Raw genomic sequence first — 26,932 nt, forward strand, 5'->3', positions numbered from 1 at the left:
AATCATCTGGTGAATACCACATATCCAAGCATAGTCTCAAGTTCAACCTGATTTTTTTTAAAAATTCATAATTTATTTAAAACATTAATTTTTGGGCGGCTAGGTGGCGCAGTGGATAGAGCACCGGCCCTGGAGTCAGGAGTACCTGAGTTCAAGTCCGATCTCAGACACTTAATAATTACCTGTGTGGCCTTGGGCAAGTCACTTAACCCTATTGCCTTACCAAAAAAAAACCCCCCACAAAACCCCCCCCATTAATTTTTAAAATTTTGAGTTCTAAATTCTTTCCCTCTCTTTAGACACTCCCCCAGCCATTGAGAAGGCAAACAATATAACACTTATATACATGAAGTCATGAAAAATATATTTCTATATGTTTTAGTTATGCTGCAAAAAAGAAAAAACAAAAAAAATTAAGAAAGTGAAAAAATTATGCTTCAATTTGCATTCAGAGTTTATCAATTCTTTCTCTGGAGATGGATAGCATTTTTCATCAAGAGTCCTTTAGAATTGTCTTGGAATGTTGTATTACTAAGAATAACTATATATCATTTGTACAATATTTGTATAGTATTGTCATTGTTACAATATTGCTACTACTATGTACAATATTCTCCAGGTTCTGCTCACTTTACTTTGTATATTCATATAAATATTCCCAGGTTTTTCTGAAACCATTCCTCTCATCATTTATGCATAACAGTGTTCTATCACAATCAGATACCACAACTTGTATAGCCATCTACCAATTGGTGGGCATCCCTTCAATTTTGAATTCTTTGCTACCACAAAATAGCTGCTGTAAATCCAATTGTACACAGAGGTCTTTTCCCCTTTTTCTTCAACTTCTTTTGGAATAGAGAAGATCAATCTAACATCCCAAAACTCATCATCTTTACCACCAAAGTCTCTGGACATCATCATTTTAATGATTGACACTATTATTCTACCAGTCATCCAGGTTCAAAATCTTAAAGAGTAACTTAACTATGCCATCATTAGGAAAAGGAGTCATGCATGCCACAATCCTCTCCAATCTTCCATCCCAATTTACAAGTCTTCTCTTCACAATCATCACAATCACTACCACCTAAGGTCTTTTAGTTCCAGATCTTTAGCCATGAAAGTTGGAACTGCTTGCTACAAAAGTCTACCACCAGATCTCACTATGACCATTTTCTAGACCCTACTATTCATTCTCTACATTTCAAGTATGATCATAGATCAAAACCTCTAGAAGGACCTGATTTAGGGTCTATGACTTCAAGTCATTCTGCACCAAGAGAGCCTGTCTTAAGGAAGAATGAGTGAGACAGAACTTAAGAGCAATAAGGGGAAGTTGATGACAAGCAGACTTCAGCTGAGAAGAAGGGAATAATGGTTAAAATGAAAGTTGCCCAAAAGTCTAATATGCTTTTGAAAAGAAGATAGGCTTTGTCACTAAGTTCTCCAATTTCTCATGCTGAAGAAAGGAAGTGAAGAACCAAAGAGGAAAGAGAGCTAGATTTGGAGTCCAAGTACCTGAACTCAAATCGAGATCTGCTATTACTGTGTAACATTGGACTAACATCCCTTGGCCTCAGTTTCTTTTTCTATCAAACAAGGGGATTCTATTAAAGAACAATTGACATCCTTTCTCCTTCTATGATCCTATGGAACCTCTTGTTTTAGTGGAGTTGATTTCAGTGGCTCTAGGGCTTCTTCCAGCATTACATTCTGTAATTCCATGTTAAAACTGCATTGAAACTATGAGGCAAAAGAAGCAGTTGCTTCAGATCCAGGCTGTTATGCTTTTCTAGTTCCTCTTCTTACAATCATTTCTCAGTGTTATCATTGAGTACTGATGATTTTCTTGAAGTACCTTTTGTATCTAACGCTTGGTTAGTACATTTCATATGGAAGCCACTCTTTTAGCCAGAATAGAGTGCATTGGTTTAGTATATGTTAAAAGTTCATTTCAGGGTCTATAATTCTGCCTCATAAGTTTGGGCTAGTTTCCATGTAAGTAGGACAATATTAAAGTTTAGACTTAATAAAACCTTGGGGAAAGAAAACACTGACAACAGCCATTAATGTATTATCATAAAAGGGAACCGAATTTTTCTGCTTTGATGACAACAGTCTTCCTATTTATGCTAGGATCATATCACATATTCCTCCTAAAAAGTAAACCCTCAATTAGGAATCAAACTATATAAATTGGGCTGCAAGGAATACCTTTACTCAAAGCAACACAACCAGATGATAATCCTCTTCCATCTCCAATCCCAGCCTTTTGAAAGGACTATAGGCTTGTAGAAGCACCATAGAAGAATCCCACACCTACTTTTGAGAAATCTCTTTCTCTCAGGTCAATAGAGGCAAAGATAGCACCAGCTGAAGAACATCCTTCGATCAATCATCAAGGGAAATGGGAATGGTGAGAATGGCCTCATGTGCTGCTAAGTAGAGGAAGAGGGGTTATTGGCAAGATCAAGCTCTCAAAAATCACAAGAAGGCAATCTCTCCTTAAGAAGGCAATCTCTCCTTTTTCTCTCTGTTTTCTCTTACACACACACACACACACACACACACACACACACACACGTGCACATGCAGCTCCTTTCCTCACTAGCTTGGGAGCCTGGGTAAACACCATATGCTTCACTAATCTAATTACAAAGAAGAAAGCCCAAAAGTTACTTTTTCAGGCTTCAGATAAATATGAAAATAATGTGGTGAGATATTTTTGTATTGCTTTGTCCGCCCCCAAATGTCTAATAAAATACACCAGGGCCCATCCTTATTCGCCAGCCTGCCTCTGCAGCATAAAGGCTTTTATCACACTGGGTTCTGGATTCCTTGGCCAGATAAAAAAAGGGACAGTAACTTACAGAATAGAGAGGGTCCTTAGAGGTCATCTAGTCCAATTCCTATATGATACTGATGAAGAGCTAAGACTAAAGCAGTGAATGAGGATTCAAAGCAAAGCCCCTGGACTCACCAAGTAGCACTCCTTTCTATTACCAATCTCAGTCCTGGGAGGAGATAATAGTTCATTGTGCAGGTTGTTTCTTGTCCCTCTGTAGTCTTCCATAACTGTTTACACTGAGAGCACCCCAAATGTCACCTCTCTAACCTCACACCTACAAAATAATATAGCCTATTGGGAAAATTACTAAATAGGGCCTCTAGCCTGGCTCTGCTACCAGCTGTGTTTTTGTGGGGGAAGGAGAAGGGAACTGCCTCATCTCTGTGATTCAATTTCTTCCTAGGCAAAAAATAAGGATAATGACACCAATCTCTCAACCTTATAGGATTGTTGATAGAATCAAGTCTATTTCAAAATAATACAAAGAAAAAAAATCACTGAAGTAATCTGAAGTTCAAACAACAAAGTAATCAATCTTGATTCAAGAGGACCAATGAGCTAAAACATGCCTTCCTCTTCCAGGCAGAGAAGGAATCATTTGAGGCCAAACCTGGCCAATGGGTTAGTTTGTTTTACTTAATTATACTTTTGTTACACAAACTTAAAAGATTTTTTAAAAAATCTTCAATGGGGCAGCTAGGTGGCACAATGGATAGAGCACCGACCCTGGAGTCAGAGGACCTGAGTTCAAATCCGGTCTCAGACACTTATATCTTGGCCTTCTGAAAGAAAGGGCACTGCAGCTTAATGGAAAGAATACTATATTTAGAATCAAGAAAGCTTGGATTCAGGACCTAAGTATTAGACAAAGGATGCCCACTCTGCAATGAGGCTCAGTTTCCTGTCTTTAAAATAATTCTTGAATTGCTTCCATCAGTGGTGTTAACATCAGATAGAGCTGGAGTCACTACCATACACAAGGATCTTTTTTGGCTGCATATTGACTTAGAAAACCACACATAAATCTTCTCTATGTTCTATTGTATTTTTGTTTTGTTAAATATTTCTCTATTACTTTTTAATCTGGGTATCTTTGACAACTCTGGCTTGCATCACTGGGCTAGGTAAATAAGAGCTTTTTTTTTCCAAACCCTGAAGCATTATAAAGAGATTTGAGTTTCAATATTTGTCTTTCACTTGTTTTCTTCTTTAAAATATATATTTTCCTCAATTATGTGTTTTTCATTTGTTTTATTTTAAAATAATATTTTAATTTCCCCCAATTACATGTTTTTCATTTGTTTCCTTTTTTAATATTTTGTTTTTCCCCAATTACATGCTTTTCATGTTTTCTTTTTTAAATTATATTTTCCCCCAATTATATGTTTTTCATTTGTTTTCATATCAAGCAAGAGAGAAAGATGCTCACCATGATTATTTGCCAGTGTCATGGAGAAGAGATCCATGGCAGAGACCAAGTGGTAGAGGGGATTCCATAGAGATGGTAAGGTCCTTCAGATAGTTCTAGTAGTGAATGACATTATGTTCACTGCATCAAATTATTTAACTCATTATCCATGTAAGAAAAATGAAGTGACTGAAGAATGTCTTTTGTCCAGAGTTTGGGTTGAAAAAAAATCAGAGGTTGCCCTTAAGTACATTTATCTTGCACAGACACTGCAACAGGACAATGAGTTCAACTGAGGAGTGAACAGGAATAAGAGAACATGTTGGAATGCCTTTGGGAAACTAAAGAATTCTTCTATTATGCTAAACTTCTCCAGGAAACAAAGACCCATACTTTTTTTTTTTTTTTAACACCAATATGCTGCCAGTTTCATTCTATGGAAGTAGTATGGAACAGTGGAAAGAGAGTTTACTGCTTCTAAGGTCTGAGAACTCAGGTTCAAATTCAACATATGATGCTTAATACTTTTAAGAATTTAGGTGATTCACCTAACCTTCCTAGGTCTCTGTAAAATGAAGGGTTTGGCTAGGGATTGGCCTCTGAGGTTCCTTCTAAGCTCTAAATCACACTCCCTCCATCTTATCCTATTTAATATCTATTCAACACCAGTCTCTCTTCCACACTCTGCCAGGCCTTTCTAGTAGGGCACAGAAGCAGATGTGACTTGTATACAGTGGGCACTTACATAATACCCGTTTATTGGAATGGAATTATAAGGCAAGATTCCCTTGTCCTCAAAACAGGGGCTTACCATCTGGATGGGGAAAAATAAGAAGTAACTGGACCAGTACTTTGATGGATACAGTTTACACAGTTTATCCTGTTTTACCCTCATCTATGGCCTTCCCAGGCATTTCATCCAATCTGCTGGCAATCTTCCTCTAGTTCTCTTGACACTGAATGGATGCCAGTGAAGTAGGAAGACGATCCAACAGCCCATATCTTTTTTCAGTCACGCATTTTTCTGATGCTATTCAGTAATATCAGATTAATGGAATATAGAGAATACTGAATGCAAAGCAGAGGGAACTCATCTAGTGCTATGAGGCTATAGGAAAAGTATGGTAGAAAATGGATGAGCTATACCAGATAGTAGGAGGAGATGATAACTAGTTTTATGTAATGCTTTAAGGTTTACAAAGCATTTTATATATGCTATCTCAATATCACATATCACAATGATTCTGTGAGATACAGACTATTATAATTCCCACTTTAAGATAAGACTACTTAAAGTAAAAAAAAAAAAATGCTAAGTGACTTGCCCAGGGTCACATAATCAAGTATCTGAAGTCCAATAGGAACTGAGGTCTAATAGTTGACTTGGTTTTCTAGTAATTATATTTTGGAATGGTCTTCTGTATCTTGACCATAAGACTGAAAGTCTGACCTGTGTAAACAATGTTCCCGAGCCATCATCAATTAAGAGTTTGACAAACTTTTGAAAATATTTGATAAGAAGGTTTTCTGATACCATCTGCAACAGTCTACATTTCTCAATATCCTACCTAGCTTATTTATACAGTACTGCCCATGAAAGATGTCCCATACCAGAGGGATACTTGTTCAAGAACTCTAGAGGAAAAAACAATATTGTAAAAATACACAGCACTGAAAAAAAAATTCACTCAGCTTTTACCAATCTCTTTTACAATCCTTATATTCCACCAGCCTTCACCATCCTAATATTCCACAAAACTGGACTGACACAATAGTTTATTTTAAACCATGGAACCGTGAAGACTCTCCTTGCTTCAATCTATCTTTTTATTTTTTATAATTGTTCTTTTCCTTTAATTTTATTTATCATTATTGTTATTATTATTTTTGGCAAGGCAATGGGGTTAAGTGGCTTGCCCAAAGCCACACAACTAGGTAATTATTAACTGTCTGAGGCTGGATTTGAACTCAGGTACTCCTGACTCCAGGGCCGCCCCAATTTATCTTGTATTAACTATTAGCCAAAATTTTCTAGAACAGCGTTTTTGACCAGGACACTCCCCTGCTCAGACTTTCATTTTCTCTTTCAAGCCCAAACTCTTGATTCTGGCTCTGAAAGGGCCAAACTATTTTTTCAGCTTTCTCTCACCCTGTTTCTTTTAAAGAACTTTCCACTCCAGTCAAAACATCTTTTCTATTACACAAGCACATGGGCCTGGATCTAATCCTCCCTCTCCCATATTGCTCCATTCTGATCCCTCTCCCTTCAAATGGTCATTTAAAATGGCAGTCATACAATTTTTTTGAGTAGTGACTTCACTCATTCATCATCACTGAGTGAGTATCTGTGGGGAGAGGAACAAGGAAGATAAGAAAATAAATCCAACAGTCTTTGCACTCAAATATGAACTCTATGAATGAATTCTAAACTTGTTAATCCAACAACCATCTCATTCTACAAAGAAGGAAAATGAGGCCCAGAGAGGTCAAGTTACCAAAAAAAGTGATATACCAAGAGTTAGTGTTAAAGATATCAATAAAAACTCACTTAAAAAAAAAGGCAGTGCCAGAAATGATACTACAAACAAAGTGCCCTAACTCCCTTCTTTGGTCTTTCCAATTCTGCTTCTTCACCAATTGATCCAGGCTGAAAGAAGACAACATGTATAAACAGAACAGAAGTATTTGTTTTCCAAGCAGAGATAATAAAATAATTATAAATGCTAAACATGCAGATCCACAGGGTATTGGAGGGTCCACAGTTTCAAAATCCAACAGGCAAAGGGACTCAACAGTCTATAAAGCAAGGTTCTCCATCATGGTTTCTGGATTTCTATTTCTTAACAGTAAATTGTAGCTAAGTCTGGTTAATAGGATCACTGAGTTTTGAGCCAGAAGAGCCTGAAAGGCATCTTTCACTTTTATGGATGAGGAAACTGAGGCCCATAGAAGTAATGTGATTCATAAGGTCACAAGCAGAACAGGAAAATGAACCAAGGTGCCCTGACTCAAGATAAAGTATTCTTTTCTCATGCATCATGCTGCCACAGAGTGAGGTACAACATCCTATTTGAATCCGTGTATCTGTTCCAGGGCTATCTCCCCAGCTTTGCTCCCACCCTCGTAATCAGTCTGGTTTAGAGGTATGTCATCCAAGATCAGATTTCCTTTTAGCCTCTCCTCCTCCATCCTGCCCCAGTTTGAAAAGGGTGCCTTACCAGGCCCTGGAAAGGCTGTGCCAGTGATAATTCTGAAAAGCACTACATGAGTAATCCAGTAGGAACTTGAATGTATAGCACAGTAAAAAGAACTTGCTTGGCCAGGGGACTCAGGTTCTAATCTCACCTTTAACACTTACTGCTTTTGTGAACTTGGGCAAGTCACCTGACTTTCCTAAGGCTACAGTTTTCTCATCTGCAAAATAAAGGGATCATACCAAAGGTACTCTGAAGTTCCTCCTTGCTTTTAGATCTTCTTTCCCAGGATCCTACCATATTTGGATTATCTTTCCCCCCCCCCCAACCTTCTGACTCCTGAAGTTATACACTTGGTATTCAAGTAAGACCCTGGATACCTCCCCTTCCTGGTTTCCAAACAAGGATAGAGACATGATAAGTCAGGAGAGGGTATCTCAAAACAAAATATGAGACAAGGAGCGGGGAACTCCATTTTAGTGCTCTGTGAATGATCAGGTATACAGTGCTATGGGCTGCCCAGAAAGGAACTGGTCTGTCTCCTGAACTCCCAAATTCCCAACTAACCACTGTAGAAAGGTAAGGTTCTCTCTGTGTAGGGGGAGATGCAGACATTCAGGGAGATAATGGGTACATAAATTAGCAATGGGTATAAGACAGATTCTCTCCTAATTTCCTCTTCTAGACTATTCTGCAACTTCTACCCTTCCCATAAACTGAACATTTCCATATTGGTGCCTCTGTTTACACTGCTCCCCATTCCAATAATGCTTTTCCTCTAACTGATCCCATCCCCCATGTGTTGAAACTCTATCTTCATGTTCTATTTTGTGTTCAGCGTTATTTATCTTATCCCTCAACTATAGGGAATAAGGATTCTCACTCATCTCTATTTTTCTTCCCACGCTATACTGGTCTATAGACAATAAGGACTGAATTCAATTCACCAAACATTTATTAAGCATTTTGAAGGAGGCTACCTTAAAAGAAATACAACTTTCACCAAAGAATTTCCAAGACTGGTCTGGATAATCACCAGACTAAGTAAGTATTCTTGCTTCCTTCTCAGACAGATCTCAGAAGATCTGATGGCAGAGCTATTCTTGGCTAGGAAGACTTTATGCAATCTCCCAGGGGGGCACATAATGTTATTCATTGTTGGACACAAAGATAGAGGAGAGTAGTCGTTAGAGCTGGAAGCAACCCAGGCCAGCCATCACCACCATATTCTGGACATTATCTGAAGTGTCACGACCCAAAATGCTATTTGGGGAAATCAGGCCACATGTGGTCATTTGAAACGATAATGTATTTTGGGGACAGGAGAAAGAGCATGCTTTGCTAGTGAAGGATTGTCCCTTCAGTCAGAGAGAAATAAAACTCTGGGAAAATAAAATAAGTAGTAACTATAAAACAATGTAAATAAATAAATAAATTGTGAAGTAAAATAAAAGTCTGATATTAAAATGAAAATCTATAATCTTTTTAAAACTAAAGGGATTAGAGAAAAAAAAAACCAACCACCAAACCCTCCTAACACAATAAGATAATTCTATAGGGAGACTACCATTCTTGTAGGAGGCTGGCATAGTGAATAGAGTCCAGGATTCATGCCTGGATAAAAATCCTATTTCTGATAGTTATTAGTTGTATTGGACCCTAGGTGAGCCACTTAACTTCTTCCTCTCTCAGTTTCCTTAAGGGTAAAATAGAGACAATAATGTCTGAAGCACCTACCTCACATGATTGTCATAAGGCTCAAGAGAAAAAAAAAACCCATACATAAGTGGGGAAAATAGGAAACACAATCTTTTCCAGGAAATCTGGATGGATTAATTCCCCAATCACGGGGTGGCCTAAAGATGCAAAGTCCCAAATCCACATTGAAGGAAAAATAAAATATAACTGTGCAAAAGCACAGTAAAGCAAATGATTCCTTCTACCACTATAACAACTACTGTCCTTAATCAAGAAGCACCTGCCTTTTTGTCTAAATGGATTTTTAAAACAATTATAAAAGTATTGGATCACCTTCCCCTATCTCCTACTCTTGAACAGTGGGAATGTTTTCATATTCCAATAAATCCTGCCAATTGCATTCCAAATATCGGGCCCCCCCCCTTCTCCCTTGAATGACTACCTTCCTTCTCCTGCAAAATGCTGTACTTACCTTTCCTAAGTTGCTGCAAAATGTCGCTGTTGGGCTGTTTTCTCTAACTGTGCTGTAAAGTTATAAAAATCAAATTGGTAGCCTAGGTGGCTGAAGCTGCTTTCAGGCAGCAGGCCTCCTTAGTATGCTAATAAATTTCTCTGCTTTCAGTTTGGCCTTCTATCTTTGACCTGCAATCATTGGACCCCTGCTGGCTGGTATGTCTCTCCCAAGAAATCCTATTCCCCTTGGTGGAGAGAGTTCCCAACGGGTGTAAAGTTTTTACAAACCATTAAAGGCTGTAGAAATGTCACTGAGTGCAAAAAGCATCATTTTTTTTCACCTCAAGATACAGGAGACTTGGGTTCAAATTTTAGCCTTTTCATTTACTAGTTGTGTCATTCAAAAGATTGGAGGTCTGGAGCTGAAAGAACTTCAAAGACCATCGAGACCAATTCCCTCTTACAGATTAAGAAACTCAGGCCTGGAAAGGTTAAGAGATTTGCCCAAGGTCATATAGGTAATAAGGCATCAAGGGTGGGATTTGAAACCAAATTCTTTTTTTACTGCTCTATACCACTGATCCGTGGGCAAGTCACTCCCCCTCTAAGGGCCTCAGGTGGACCTGCTAGTCTCCAAGGTTCCTCTCTGATGCTAAAGTTTCTAGTCTCTATCAATCCCTTGCTGGCCTAGATCATCTACCACTTCAGAAAGTCAAAAGTTGGGTTCTACTGACTAGTTAACAGTGTTGGCCCCGCCCAGAATGTGGTAATGCCTTTTAGCACTTTAGTTTACAAACTTTCAAAACCACAAAGTGATTTTATTGCAGCAGCTCTGTTTCAAGACTAGGTTGCATAACTTAAGTCAGCAAAAATTCACTCAATTCCAATCCTTACCCTACCAGACAATGCTTTCTGACCACAGATAAGACCAAGGCAACTTTGAGGACCATAGCCCAAGGGAGCTCTTACTGACTTTTATTTCTTCAGATGGGAACACAAGCTAGAGGAAATGTCTCGTCTTTGCTTACACAAAGCCTTCTATCAGAGACAGAAATAACTGTTCTTGACCTGTTCCCAAAAAGCTACATGTCTGGTTCCTCCAAAGTAGAATTCCTATCATCTGCTCCTCTAATCTCCATCTAACACAATACCCCAAATGGACCTTCTAACTTTGTTCTTGTGGGAGCAAAGAGAGGAAGCCCAGGAAGCCCCAACGTGCTGTGGGGAGAGTATTTTATTAAGCAAACTAGAATAACCGCATAGGCAAACACAGAACAAGCATCCTATTCAAAACCAAGGGTTAAAAGAGCTGGATGGGGGTGGGGGATGAGTGTCCAAGTATAACTTTCACATTCCCCACTTCCCCCCTTCCTCTCCTCCTTCCTAACTAAACTTAGGGAATTAACAGGCAGAAGATGGAAATGCCCCCCCCCCCGGGCCCCGGCCCCCTGGGCCCCGTTGGCTTGGATGCTCATGGGCGGGGTATGAAATATTTAAAGCAGTGACTAAAAATTTTCCATCCAAAGTGTAACAACCTTCCTGCTTCTGAAGCCCGCCTGGTCTCCAGCCCTCGTAAAGATTTCACATCCTGCTCATCACCCTCCGTTATTTACATTTAATATTTAGGTTGGGTGGTTGGGTGGGAGGGAGTAATTAGTTTTGCTTGTAAACCGTTCATCACAGTTGTAATGCTGACCGAGCCACGGAGCCCATTGGGGGCCTAATAGATTTCAGGGCATTCTACTTGGGGTAGCAGGGGTGGGGGGCTGGGAGTTGGAAATCAATAAATGGTGACTTCGTCTCCGCACAGCCCCATATGGAAGTAATCAAGCGCAAGGGTGGCAGCTGGGGCCAATAGCAGTCACCTGCAGCTGAGGGACGTGGGGGTTTCGGATGGGTTTTTAATGCTAATTTCCTGCCGAAACAATGAGCTCGAAAGCGCAGAGCAACAGACGAGGCCGGATGAATGGAGGCCGAGGCGAACAATAGCTGCACCTGGTGCTAGGAGCAGGAGAACAGAGCCGGCACGCGCCAACAGCCCAGGGCACATCTGTTCCCCTGGCCGGCCCAGCCCCCGGCCCAGCCCCCGCCCGCCTGGTAAGTAAGCCGGGACCGCCAAACATGAACAGCTTGCAGCTCGGCAACAGGTTTCAGTGTTGTTGTGTCCCCCCCAGCCCCGCCCGGCCCCCCGTTCGGGGCTGCCGCAAGACTTCTCGCGGGCTCCGCGCCCCATCTCTTAGCAAGGGAGACGAGGCATGACCGTCTGGGGGAGAACCTCGGAGAAGTCGGGGCTGGGTTCGGATCCCTCCTCAGCCGCCCACGTCGGTTTATTCCCGCTGGGAAGCTCCGGGGACCACCCTACGTGGGCTCCCCCGCCTTCCCGGGGCCTCGGGTGGGGAACTGGCAATCGGGAATGTGAAATCCTGGATTTGAATCCTTGTCCTGATACTTGATCACCCCCCGCCCTTGAGGACTGGATCCCTCTCACCTCTGCAAATTTATTTTTAGTTTTTTTTTTTAAGTTTTAAGTGTCTGAGGCCAGATTTGAACTCAGACCCTCCTGACCCCGGGGGCCGGTGCTCTATCCACTGAGCCACTTAGCTGCCCCTTCACCTCTGTAAAATTAAAGGATGAGGGGCGGCTAGGTGGCGTGGTGTATAAAGCACCAGCCTTGGAGTCAGGAGTACCTGAGTTCAAATCCAGCCTCAGATACTTAATTACCTATCTGTGTGGCCTTGGGCAAGCCACTTAACCCCATTTGCTTTGCAACCCCCCCCCCCCAAAAAAAATTAAAGGATGAAAGGAGGCAGTGGGAGATCAAGGTACCAAGGAATGGATTGATGAAGTTGGCTTTGAACATTAATATCCTGTGAAACTTTAGGCAAATGGCCACATCTATGGGCCTCAGTTTCCTCCTTTGTAAAACTAAAGAGGTCAAATGAATTGACTTTGGATGTCTCTTCCAGCTCTAAATTCAAAGACCATGAGCTCTCTAGTCCCTTTGGGTGCTCAGTCTATAATCCAAAATAGCACCTAAGCAGGCAGCTTTGTTAGAGAATGTTAATTTTACCCCCTCTTTTACGAAGAGAGGAACTGTTTACCATTAATGACATTTACACTAAGTGAAGAAGCCAGGTAACTCCTGTCTACAAATTTTGGGCTCCAGTCCCTTTACTACAGTATCCTCTAGCCTGGTATCTTAACCATCATGATTCATAGATTTTTAGATTTAGAAGAGACCTTAGAAATTATCTAGTCCAATCCTCTTATTTTACAGATGAGGAAACTGAGGCACAGGTTGATAGATCACAAAAGGTAGTAAGTGACAGAACTAAAATCTGAACCCAGGTCGCCTTTGGCTCCAAATCCAGTGTACTTTTCAGTCTATGATTCCTCCTGCTACACATGTCAGTTTTAAAAGGTACAAAATACATCATATTTTTCCTTTGAAGCCTTGCTGCTGTTCCTATGCTGCTTAGGGGAGAACTGGCCATGGAAAAGGCCATAATTTGCATCCAAAAATACAAATGGATGATGTACAGACATGTTTGGGGCGCCAGGGACATTCCCCACCCCCCCCAACTGTGGCTGAGCGTGTCCAGATTTTGTGCCGACACAGAACCCATGCCCTGCCCATCATCTTCCAACTGCTTCAGAATGAAAGGAGACAGGAATGTGACTGGCCCAGACCCCAGACAATAGACAAAGCCCTGCCTTTGCTGGGCGGAACAAAGAGAGTTCACTCTGGCGCCCTTTTTCAAAGTCATCCAGGGTGCGCTTTTCAAGTTTGCATGCATACAGTCTGCATCACTGGCAGGCCCTGAGCAGAGGCAGCAGCGCCAAGGATATGAGCAGGGCCCATCCACAGATGCCTGCCTTCACCACTGGACAATCCGAAGATCCAACACTGTCACAAAAGGATGTTTTTTTGGAAACCTCAACCTAACCTCCACTCCCTTCGTGACTTTCACTTACCAAAAACACTCAAATTCTACAAACTTGAAATCAAGACCTTTCAATCTGGTCCAAATGAATTACTCTAGGATTAAGGCTGGTATTATCATCATACTTTAAACCTATGAGAAAACCAAACAGTGCCCTCATGTCCTTTCTCCACCCCAAGATGAAAGACAGTGAGGCTTAATGAGCACTATGATCATGAGAGAGTCAGAATTTTCTAGATCTGCCTCTACCACTGGATTGATTGTGTCTCTTTCTCTCTATGATCCCAGTTCTTTCATTAATATAAGAAGGGGCTGTGCTAGTTATCCTCCCAGGATCCTATCAGCTTTATGAAATATTGTACTATTATATATATGTGGCACCAAAAAAAAGTCCCTAGATCTCATTTCCTATGGCATATCCAGGCCCATAAGCATCACTTACCCTGAGTGTGTTTTAAGGGTTTTCAGAGAATTGGACCAACTGTCTTTTAAGATTCAATTCAAATCTTCTACAGCTATAAACACACTCCTTGTATAAAATTTTTTTAACTAAAAACCCAAATATCATTTTATGATGCTCTCAGAAAATAGATTTACCTTTACCTGACCTGTTGTTGGTTTTATGATATACAAGTTTAATGCACAGCTTATCTAATAATAATAATAATAATAATAAAAGAAGAATGATTGCTTAAAATTTCAGAGAACATTATGTATGTTATCTCATTAAATATATGTTTATCTTACAACAGTTCTTCCAAGTAGATGCTATCTCCATTTTTCCAGATGAGGAAACAGGCTGAGAGAGGTAAAATAACTTGCTTAGAGTCACATGGATAGTAGGTGTCTAAGGTAGAATTCAAGCTCAGGATTCCCTGACTCCAATTCCAACCTCTATTCACTTTGTCACCTAGCTGCCTTAGGATAAGTTTCTTCAACTCTCTGAATCTCTAATTTTCTCATTTGTAAGAGTGTGGGCTACAAGAGATGCTTTTTTAGGTATCTCCTACCTATGACATTCTATGTCCTATAGTCCCTTCCAACACGACATTTTGTAGTTGTATGACCAGTCTTTTATTAATATTGTATCTGTAGAACTGTATAAATCCATTGTTCCAAAAAAAAACTTCACTTTAGGACATCCCTTGGTAATCAATCCAGGATTGCTTCTTCTATTTATTAAAAATTTTATCAGGTCATAGGATCCAGGATACAGGAAAAGCACATTTGTAAAAGTTTCAACTTCCCAGATTTGTTTCCACTTTTCCTACATTGCCTAGATACAAGCCCTAGCCCCTTCATAGTTAGTTAAATCATTGGCAAGCTGAACTACTTGAATGAAAACATAGCTTTCCCTCTTTCTCTTCATGTTTATTTACCTACTTTGTGGCTTTGCTCAGACAGTACCTTTTACCAAGAATGCCCTTCTTCCATCACTGAACATGAAAAATCCTACCTACCATCCATCAAAATCCAGCTCTGACCTCCTTAACCCCCATTGGAAATTATCCTTTTTTCCTTGGGTTAATTGTATTTCACTTATTTACTCAAATGTTCTATTGTGTACTTTAGGTCATCAGGACTATATGTCACATCTGGCTATTAGACTGTAAGCTCCATGAGGACAAGGGTCATGTCTTATTTATCTTTGTATCTTTCTGAGCTCTCATGACCCTCTGTACCCATAAGGTACATTATTTACCGACTTGAGCGGAATTAAAGACAACTTATCTCCAAATACCAATTTCCTGAGGTATGTTTACATCATGTAAATTAATGACAATTATGTTTCTGTGTATTTATCTACTAGGCTGAAAGTTCCATGAGGATAAGAGCTATGTCTCATTTATCTTTGTCATTTCCTGAGCCTTAATATGACCCTCTGTACCCATTAAATTAATAAAGGCTTATGTAAAAATATGCACATACACACATACGTATTTCCCAGACATGCAAATTCACCAGTGCATATGCTGGATATATCAAATGCCAATATTAAATTAGCAAAAGGGAAATATTGTGGGGAAAAATTGTAAAATCTATCCTAAAATGAAGACTTAGAATCCTCTATGAGGTCATTCCAGAACTCTTAGCAAGGAATAGCAAACTTGCTCTTTCAAATCCTCCCTAAATTGCCCTAGAGGCCATGATGGCCATGAAGTTCTGGGCTTCTAGCTTTTTTCAATCTAGAATCTTTTTTACCTAATCTGAAGCTAAAATGATGCTGATTAAGGCTTATCACAAGGTCAGGTGGGAAGAATCAATCAATCAATATTCATTAAATGCCGACTATATGCCAAGTGCCAGAGTTCAGTTCCTTAAAGAGGATTGCCTTGGAAGTTCTAAAGGACAAAAGGATGGACCAGTGTGCCCCAGGAACTGTCAAAAGCCATAGGATCTGAATTCTGACTCTGGGGATGACTTCCCAAAGTTTTCACCCTTCTTGTAGGTTGTAGAAGACTCATTTACAGACTACCCCTATAATTGTAATTTGCCACAAAAAGCTTGTCTTTGGAACTTACTAAATGGCAAGGATGAAGTGAACTATGGCAATGGATACTCAGAGTGGTGGAAGCAGACAGAAGGAAGACCTTCTGGGAAAAAAAATTATCAAGGCAGTGAGGAAATTTTGGCCCAGGGTCTGGATGGATGTTGTCAACCTGAAAGATTTATGGCAATTTTACTGACACGGATGAACTCTATTCCCTGAATAAACTATAGTAAATCTAAATGCTTTAAAAAATAGAACCAGAGAATTTTAGAGCTAGTAAGAATCTCAGTGGTCATCTTGACCCTATACAAGAGGGGTGTTTATTTAGTTAATAGTAATAATACCCTTGGACAAGACCCAGATTCAGAAAACCACATATGAATGCAAGTTTTGCTACTTTCTAGCTGGGGGGCCATGGCCAAATCACTTCCTCCTTCTGAGTTTCAGCTGCCTCCTCATTTCTAAACTGAGGAGTTAGATCGGCTGGGCTCTGAGGTTACCTCAGGCTCTAAAGTCCTCATCCTAGGATGGAAAGTGAAGCACAGACGAATTTGTTGCATTATAAAACTAGCTGAACTTCCTCTCAGAGAGGCATTTACTAGCGGGCAGCAATAGTGGCTCCCTTAGCTTCTATGAAACACCTAGAAGCAACCATGTATCATTAGAGCAAAAATCTAGTATTGAGAGCAGTTAGGCTGAACAGATATAGTCAGAGCAAGGATGCCAAGCTCTTTGAAATTCTATTAGGAATGGTCATAACTTCACCAGCATGAAGTCTGACAAGGAAAAAAGACCTCCCCCCACCAAAAAAATTTTTTTTTTTGTCTCAGACCCTGGATCATCAGGGTGGTACTAAAGGAGACAGCCTTTCTTCAGTCATATTACAGAAGGACCTATCATGGTTTGCCTATCCATCCATTCATCTATCTATCTATCTATCTATCTGTCTATCTTTATATCCATCTATCCATCCTTTGTTGAGATGCTTTTTTTCAGAATTGCATTTCCAGGGGTAAGAGTCATGCGTTACTCCCAGATGATTGCCCTAAGTTTCCGTTTAGCAAATGCAGCATTTGAATGAAGGTGGATGACAGAGTCAGTCAGGCAACGTGGCTAACCCAAAGCGACTCTGTGCAAAGCCGAGCAGCTGCCTGTAGGTTGGGTTCTTCTACCAACCCCCCAGAAACACTGCATCGTTTCTCATCTAAGACAACCAAGAGCTCCAAAAGACACCCAAGATCCCTGCTTGTCTCAGCATAAAAAGCAGCAGCAAGATGAAAAGTCTCACTTACCCTAGATGCCCAGATGACCACAATCCAGATGCCCAAGAAGCCAAATTTATTTGAAATAGGAATAAAATGTTCCTCTTCCCCTGCTCCTGATCTCTGAGCACAGTCTGGGACCAGCCTTCCTCCTCCTTTCATTAGCTGGACATGTGTCAGCTCTCTCACATCTGTGATTTCTCACTGACTAGAGCTGCCTGTCCAATTCTAGGGAAACACAGATGGATCCCAGATGGGAAGGTCCTGCCAAACAGACCAGCTCTTTACCTTGCCAGAATCCCCAGATACACACACACACACACACACACACACACACACACACACACACACTCACTCTCTCACTCACACACATACACATATTCTCATTCTCTCTCTCTCTCTCTCTCTCTCTCTCTCTCTCTCTCTCTCTCTCTCTCTCTCTCTCTCTCTCCCTCCCTCCCTCCCTCTCTCCCTCTCTCCCCTCCTTCCCTCCCTGTTACCAGGGCTCCGTGCCAGCTGATGTCACTAAGTACACACCTCCCAGTGGTTCCTGGCCAATCTGACATTAACGTGTTAAATACGCGTAATTTGTTTATGGCTGACAATAACAGTGATGAGATTGTGCAAACTCTCCCCATGATCCCCCAGTGGATGTGCAGAGGGACAAGGGTGCAAAGGCAAATGTTGGGATATTCATTTATCTAGCAGTTCCCTAATATTCTCTCCCTTGCCTTCTTGCTTTCCCTATTGTTAGACTAGCTTCTGTGATGGCTGGGGCCCTCTTCCATGCTCAATGTGACAGAGGCATTCCTTCTAAAGGATGTCCCCCCCCCCCTTCCCACCCCTACCCTCACCCTCTGAAAAAAATCAGCCTTGTGAGTGAACTCAAAATTGGGGCAAATATAAACTTGAAAACTCTGAGAGGGAGAAAAATCAGAGAGCTATGGAAATCACTCACAAGCTGCCTCTCCACCCTAGATTCAGTAGCACACTGCAAAACTGGCATGTGTTTAAAATTAGACAACTGCAGGAAGGTCTGGAAAGCTGTGAAGAGATCAAACCAGTGAGGGAACCCCCACAACTGAAGGACAGGTAGAGGACTGGGACAGGAGATGGGCAAGGAAAGGGTGATGAGGGCCAATCACTGTGGGACTTTCAGAGTTAATGGGAGAAGAGAAGTGAGGACATGAAGGGGAAGAAGATGGTACAGGGGTTCATTTAAGAAAGGCTGGATCTTCCACCTTGGGAAGCTTTCCTGATAGGCATTCCTCACTTGGGAAATTGTCAACATGAGCTCATTCTGTTATACAGTCCATTAGAAATGGGAGAATTAAATAAAAGAAAAAGAGGATTTTTAAAATATAATTGAATTGCAAACTTGATGTTATGTTTTTTCCTGATTTAAAATAAATGACTTAATATCATCCAACCAAACTGGAAAAACTCCAGTCCCTCTTCCCAGACTCAGGCTCCTAGTAATTCCATGAGCTGTCCAACAAATTATTCTTCCCAAGGAGTACAGGGAGGAAAGTCTATCAGGAAAGCTTCCCAAAGTGGAAGGTCCAGTCCTTCTTAAATGGATCTGTACCATCTCCTTCCCCTTCATGTCCTCATTTCTCTTCTACCAGGGATCCATTCTTAGGATTAAATAATAACAGGAAGGGATAGTCCAGGTCAAAAGCCAAAATTCGCTATTCTAACTGCTGTAGTTCTGTCTCTGACTTCCTTCTTCCCTCCTTTTCTAGTATGTGAGTACAGAGGTTTGGACCTCCCCTCCCCTACAATCTGCCAGCACAATCTTCCTTAAAAGTAGATCCATATGCTTTTTAAAAAAGTTAAAATGAGAGATGGTAGTATGGAAGAAGAAACAATGCACTGAAAAAAGGCTGGACAGGTCAGAAGACCTGGGTTCAAACTTCAGTTGTATCTAATGAGTTACATTGACCTTGGCCAAGGTCTTTCCCATAGCTAGGTCTCAATTTCTTCTCTATCAATGAGATGCTTTCTAGGCCCACCACCTCTCAGACTGTTAACTAAGAATAGACTGTTGTTTCCTCCAATCTATTGTAATAAAGGAAAACCAGGTAAGGAAAACTGAGTGTGTTTGAAAGTGTAAGCAGCAAGATGTGCCCAGAGTCTCTCATCTTTGGCCTTTTCTGGCCCTAGTACTCTACAATTTTGGTTTGTTTGTTTTTTTTACTAGGGAAGAAAAGGCAGAGAAGACTACAAATAAAGAGATTCCTATTGTGAATTTTAATGTGGAACTAAGGAATAAAAATCTGCAACTCTGTAATTAATTTACCATTATCACAGTGAAAATATATGATTAGAAATTTATGGAATAGCTAGGTGGCTCAGTGCATAGAACATCTGGCCCTGGAATCAGTAGGACTTGAGTTCAAATTCAGACTTAATACTTAATACTTGCTTAACTATGTGACCTTGGGCAAGCCACTTAACTCCCTTGCCTTGCAAAAATTTAAAATGAAAATAAAAAAGAAATTTACACTGCAGCCTCATCAGTCCTAAAAGGATTGAAATGAGTCAATATGTGAGAGACAAAAGGCCTTTGCAGGGAAGAGCCTTTGGATGTTTCCTCATCTATAGATCAAAGGCTAGGATGGAATAGATAAGTTTCTAAATTTCCTCTGAGTTCTATTTTTTTTAGGATTTTTTTTTTTTTTGCAAGGCAGTGGGGTTAAGTGGCTTGCCCAAGGCCACATGGCTAGGTAATTATTAAGTGTCTGAGGTGGGATTTGAACTCAGGTACTCCTGACTCCAGGGCCAGTGCTCTATTCACTGCACCACCTAGCTGCCCCTTCCTCTGAGTTCTAAATCCATAACCTCATGATCCTATAACAGGACAAGGCTAAAACGAGAATATACATAACCTAAGAAGGACTCATTAATTTTGAACTATCCAACTTTGTTCTGATGTCTTCCTTTCTTGAAATACTAGAAGTTTGGTAAATGAAATTAAAAGGGGACAGTCTGTCATTCCTCCCTTCCCATCTAGCGTACAGAATCACAGTATATTATAGTTGAAAAGGACATTGGTTGCCAACTAGTCCATCTAGAAAGAAATTTCCACTGTAACATACTGAACAAACAGGTTCTGTGAGAAGAATTCTAGTAAGAAAATACTCCATACCTCCCAAGAAGTCCAGTGAAAGCGTATGTGATAGAGTGGAAGAGGGCAAGTTTTGGGGATGGACTCCGTGGACTCAAATCCTAGCTCTGACATTTAATATCTGTGTGACTTTTTACAAGTCAATGAGCCTCTCTGGATCTCAGTTTCCACATTTGTAAAATAACAGCCTTTAAAATTCCTTCTAGATCTCCCAAGATCTGCTGTACTATAATTATTCATGTTTTATCCTACTTCTAGACCACTAAGTCCATAATGGAAGTAAAGGAACAAGCCTTTATTAGATATCTACTTGTGCTAAGTGTATAACAGTATGATCTCATTTGATCATTACTTACAACTCTGAATGGCCCAGGTTATTATGATCCCCGTTTTACAATTAAGGAAACTGAAGCAGAAAGAAGTTAAGTAACTTGCCCAGGGGTCATAAACCTCGTAAATGTGCTGAGATCAAATTTGAACTCAGGTTTTTCTCTGTTCCAGTCTCTCACTGCCTTCTTAGTAAAAGGAATACTGTCTTGAATAGAAGAAACAGAGCTTTGGGCTTAGCTTTAGGAAAAACTTAAAATGAAAGCCATCCAAAAGATATGAGCAGGAGAGAGATTCAAGAGAAGGATGGTGGACAAGTTCTCAAGGATGTGAGGAAATTCATGGTCAGGGTACAGTTTGAAGTGAATGAACTTTTAAAAGTCTCTTCCAACTCAGATTTTGGGATCTCCTCCAACCTCAAAGATAGTTATTTCATGCCCAAGAGATACATAATAAATATTTGTTTAAATAAACCAAACTGAATGCAACCCATACTCAAGTCTGACACCTCAGATTGATAGGCAAATTACTTACTTATCTGGGCCTCAACTTTTTAATCTGTCAGAGAGAGACTGGACTCAATGATGTAAAGGTCCCTTTTATCTATAAATTACAATCCTAGAACCTCTCTACCAGGACACTCACCCTTGATACCTTTTTTCAAAACTCTGGCCCAGAAAATTTTCAAATGTGGATAGAACAGAAGATATGCTATCCTCAATACTTATGTGCTGACCCCCACATGCCTGGATCTTTTTCCCAACCAGGGTCTAGACAGACACTGATCAATTTGAATGACAACTACTATGGGCGCCAGTACTGTCCCCATCCTGGTTACGCTCCTTAGGATGTTCCAGTTTGTCAATGTCTTTCCTATAAAATGTGGCTCCAGAATTAGAGCTGTCAGCTGAGCTGAAATGAGAATTGAGGCCATTAGGACCATCTTCTCACTCCGTATCTCCAAGGCTGCATTAGTTTTCTTGGCTCCCTTGTCACACTGTTGACAACTCATATTGAATCTGGCAGTTACTGAAACACTGGTCCTCTTTTTCAACCAACCTGCTGTCAAAAGCAGGTTGTCCCCATCCTGGATTTGGACAGTTCATGTTTTGAATCCAGGTGCAGGATGCAGGACTTTACATTCATCCCTATCAAATTATGTTGTATTAGTTTTGACCCATTCCTTTTTCTGCCAAGAGCTTTTTGGACCCCAGTGGTAATGCTCCTGACATGTGACAACTTTCCATCCCAACTGCATGCCATCTAGCTAGTATATGACCCTCCCTTGTGTTTTCATCCAAGTCTTTCACCAAAAGTGTCAAAAACAGGGCAGAAGACAAATCCTGTGGTTACCAAAGAACAACTTTCTAAAGCTGACAATGATTCCCTAGTCAATTGACTAAAAAAATCTGATTATCAGGCACTGGGTTAGGAGCTGAGGATGAATACACAAACATAAAATTATTCCTGCCCTCAGAGAACTCACTTTCTATCCCAGTTTTCTATCTTGTGCCCAAGGATATGATGAGATGCTGTCTACCCAGGATCCTCTCTACTTAACAGCATGGGGCCATCCCCAAAGGGATAACATTTTTAAGTACTGATGAGGATAGCTGGCGGTGGCAAAGTAGCTAGAGCCCAGACCCTGGAGTCAGGAAGACCTGAATTCAAATTTGACTCAAGTTATTTGCTAGCTGTGTAATCCTGAGCAAGTCACTTGCCTCAAAAAAAAAAAGTACTATGACTTAGAGAGGTGGCACCACATAATGCAGAAAACTGGACTCAAAGTCTGGAAAACCTAGTTTCAAATCCTGTTTCTTGATGCTGAGCAAGACACTTAACCCCTCAGTGATCTAGACAGCTCTAATACTCTTAAGTTGCACAGAAAGTCTCTGGACTGGAATTCCCCATACCAATGAAATCACAAGTTCATGCTCTGATGCTGTGTTCCTGAAATTTCAGAGATAAATCCTCAATTATCTGAAAAACATGGCCATCCCAAATTCCCCAGGGATTTCCAGAGCCAAAGGTTTCACTAATATATATATATATATATATATATATATATATATATATATATATATATGTATATATGAAAACTCACTTTTATAAAACATTCTTCTGCAATGAAATACTTTTCATCTAACCTCTGATAATTTCTCAGTTTGAACAAAAAAAGGCTAAGATTTTAAAATCACTATCTATATATACACAATTTAGGGAAAAACTTCATTTGCAAACATGCTTCATGGAGTATAGCAGTATTACTGATTAGAGGGCCTTTTCCCCCTCAGCTGGGGTGCTGCAACAGCCTCTTTTTTGGTCTACCCCACATTCCAGTCCACTGGACATAGCCACCAAAGAGATTTCCCTAAGAGGGAATTCTAACCATGTCACTCTCCTCAGTAAACTCTAGTGGTTCCCTATTGCATCAAGGATCAAATTACTCTTCAGTTGTGTATTGGAAGCTCATAATCAGGCTTCTTCCTATTTTTTCCCCCTTGTTTCCAAACTCCACTCAAAGGTCACCTTCTAGAAGAAGAATTTGCTGATATCCCTAGATACAAATGCCCTCTTCTCAGAAAATTACTCATGTATATTATTTACATATCATATCTCTTTATGCACATGTCTCTCCTATAGAATGTAAGCTCCTTGAGGGCAAGGCCCATTTCATATTTTTCTTGTTATCCATCTAGTAGGTGGCTTCTGTCGTAAAGAAAGTACTCAAAACAATATAATATTTAAGTGCAGATTTCAGCAGAATCAAAACTTGTCACTGGGACAATGTTTAGATATTACTAATTTGATAACTGCCACTTAACATAGTAATTCATAGACAGAGTACTTTTCTAACAACTACCTGTGATATAAACATAAGTATTATTAACACCTAGCTTACATATGAAGAAACTTAGGCTAGAGAAGGGAAGTGACTTATTCAGAGTCCAACTGAGCAATTGGCAGAGCCAGGATTTGAACCTTGATTTCTTGATGTGCTGCCCATGGTGCCTTCTACTACACACCACGATGTATTTCATAATATAACAGCTTTTTAAATAAGATGTTATTTGCAGATGAAACTATGGAACTTAAAGAAGATTTCTATCATCACATTTAAGAATCACCACAGAAATTGGGGAACTTCCCAGCGAGCATAAACTATCCTTGTGAATGAGTCACTATCCCCACTGGGAGGTCACAAGTTACATTGCAGTAGATGGAAACACATCCTTTCAGCATCACTTAGAAACTCTAGTGATTCCTTATTGTCTCCAGGAATAAATACAAAATCCTCTGTTTTAGCATTCCCAACCTTTTGTAATCCAGACCTCTCTTCCCTTTAAAATCTTTTTACACCTTACTCCCTCTGATGCTCTCCACAATCCAATAACTCTGGTTTCCTGGCTGTTCCATGAACCAAAAACTCTTTCACTAGACTTTAGGCATTTTCTCTTGCTGTCTCCCATACCTGGACTACCTTCCCTTCTCAATTCTGTCTACCAATTTCCCTTTTTTCCAATTTCCTTTAAATCCAAATTAAAATCCCATTTTTGCTGGAAGCTTCTCCTAACCCCTCTTAATTCTACTGACTTTCTTTTCTTATGTATTTCCTATTTATATTGCTTTTAAAAGGTTGTCTCCCACGTTAGACTGAAAGCTCCTTGAGGGTAGGGGCTGTCTTTTGACTTTGCTTTGTATCTCTGGCACTCAGCATAGTGCCTGTCACACAGTATTAGATGCTTAAAAATGTTTACTGGTTGGTTTAATTGACTGAGGGACTCAATTGAAATAGCAAAGCAGATAAAACATCCATGGGACAGAGTCTCCAGAGAAAAACAAAACAGGTATTTATTTACTGAACCAATAAATAAATCCCAAGTTCTAAGGCAAGGGTAGGAAATCTCCAGCCTATGGGCCATATTGGTCTGGCATTGCCAAAGCTACCACAGGGGGAAACTTGAAATTCAAAAAAATGTAATAGCTTTTTTAAGGGTGAATTAATTAAATGTTTGACCAAATATTGCCTGAAAATGATGTTATAAATATCCAAATAGTCCTTGGCAGACAAAGATTCCCCAACCCCATTCTAATATATTTAATGGGAAAAGAGAATTGTATGTGGTATTCAGAAACATGAATCTGTATCAGAGTTCTGCCATTTACGAGCTAAGTGACCAAGGACAAGTCATTTGAACCCTTTGAGTCTTAATTTCCTCATCGGAAAGTGGATAATGTTTAAAGTCTACAGTCATTCTAATTTTCTATGATTCTAAGAGAGGCTAGTTGAGTCTAGAATAAGGTCAATCTGACCACTCAACTACATTACCTCCCCTGAATTATTATTTGTTTAATGAATATTTTCCACATCCAAGCCAACAATCACTACACAATGCTAGCACACTGACAGAAAGAGAACACAGAATTAATTGTTGAGTTCTTGGGAGTCAATCTCATCCAACTTTCTTATTTAACCATGAGGAAATGGAGGCAATGTTACGGTATACTGCTAAGACCTCTGGATTTGGAGTTCAGACTTTAGTTTGAATCCTGATTCTGTTACTTGGTGTCCAAAGCTAAGTCATTTTTATTTCTTTGTGCCTCCCATTCCTCATCTGCAAAATGAAGTGATTAGATTAAATAACCTCTGAAATTGGTTCCTTCAAGCTCTAAGTCTTTGAACTTCACATACATAAACCATATTCTTAACAAATGGTTGTTATTTACTCCAAGTCAGTGTTCTAATTTTTACTCAGTGGGGTAAAGTCTAAAAACTTTTCAATTAATTCAACAGAATCAATAAAAAGTCAAATGTACAATTCAATTCCATAAATATTTACTAACTACATACTAAGTGCTGGGGGATACAAAAAAGGTAAAGGACAGTCCCTGCCCTCATGGAGCTCACAATCTAATCCAACTTTTCAATATTTTAATAACAAATGAGAGTGCAAAAATTCAGCAGTCAATTGGGTTCTTTCCATTTTAAATCATTCATATGCTCAAGAAATATTTTTAAGCACTTCCAATATACTAGAAGATGTTCAGAGATGGTCATGGGAACCTTGACGATCTGTATTTAGGTCCCCTATCTGCCATATCCTTACAGTGTGATGATGCTGGACCATAGACTTCTCAGCACTCTCAGTAACTCTCCAGGCAAGCTGGAACTCCCATTATTAAAGAAAATTTCCTCTCTAAAAAGTTTCTTATATCCACAAAAATCACAATCTAGTCCTTACCTTTATTATGTTCTAGGCTCTAAAGGGAGCAATTCCTGTTCTCTCAAAGCTTGTGATTTGGTAGCAGAGAACAAATGGAGATTATTAACCAACATCTAAATGATAAGACATTCCTCATTAGAGAAAGCCTTTTTTTTGGCTGGCACTCACTTTGGCAGAGTAGCTATTTACAAGGATATTTACTGCTGTTGTTCATCTCCAATATACCTCTGATCCCATTGATTTGGTTACTCTTGCCACTAGTGCCAGCCACACCAAACTATCCTTTGCAACTCTCATTCATATCTTCCCACTGATTGAGTACAAGGGGGTCCTACCTAACATTCTGGGGGTCCTTCCTCAGGTTCTCTTTACATTGCTTGGTTACCAATGGAGAATGCAATCTGTCTATTTGGTTATTCTTGGCAATGAAGTAGCATGGTGGATAAAGGTGTAGAACCTGGAGTCAAAGCCTTTCAGTTGAAATCATGTCTAAAATATTTGCTAGTCATGTGACCTAAGGAAAATCACTTAACCCCTTCTTGGCCTCAGTTTCATAACCTGAAAAATAGAGATAGACAATAGTACCTATCCTCGGGTTGTTATATGAGGATCGAATGAGATAATATAACTAAGATGCTTTGCAAACCAAATAATCCTATAAATGCTAGCCATTATTATTTGGTGCCAACATCAGAGGAAAAAACACTCCAGAACTCTGATACTTGGGTGGCTAGGTGGCACAGTGGATAAAGTACCAGCCCTGGAGTCAGGAGTACCTGGGTTCAAATCCAGTCTCAGACACTTAATAATTACCTAGCTGTGTGACCTTGGGCAAGTCACTTAACCCCATTTGCCTTGCAAAGACCTAAAAAAAATGCAGAATTATGATACTTACTAGTTGTGAGACCTTGGGTAACTCACATAACTCCAATTGCCCCCCCAAATTGTT

The 26,932-nt window shown here is 40.0% G+C and overlaps 1 protein-coding gene across 11 annotated transcripts in view; it reads right to left on the reverse strand.

The window, feature by feature from the left end:
• CBFA2T2 (CBFA2/RUNX1 partner transcriptional co-repressor 2) overlaps nt 1–26,932 on the reverse strand; it is a 166,439-nt gene that overhangs the window by 85,960 nt on the left and 53,547 nt on the right. For 2 of the 11 annotated variants that reach the window (XM_074212166.1, XM_074212163.1), the window contains exon 1: nt 17,332–17,687. The exons of 8 other annotated variants lie outside the window; for them this stretch is intronic. The gene's annotated coding sequence lies outside the window, so the exon portion shown is untranslated. Of the gene's footprint in view, nt 1–9,623; nt 11,002–17,331; nt 17,688–26,932 lie in introns of those variants that run through there. One more of the 11 variants, XM_074212162.1, reaches the window with a different exon arrangement.

The sequence above is a fragment of the Macrotis lagotis genome, chromosome 1 (genome assembly GCF_037893015.1).
Source record: "Macrotis lagotis isolate mMagLag1 chromosome 1, bilby.v1.9.chrom.fasta, whole genome shotgun sequence".
NCBI lineage: Eukaryota > Metazoa > Chordata > Mammalia > Peramelemorphia > Peramelidae > Macrotis > Macrotis lagotis.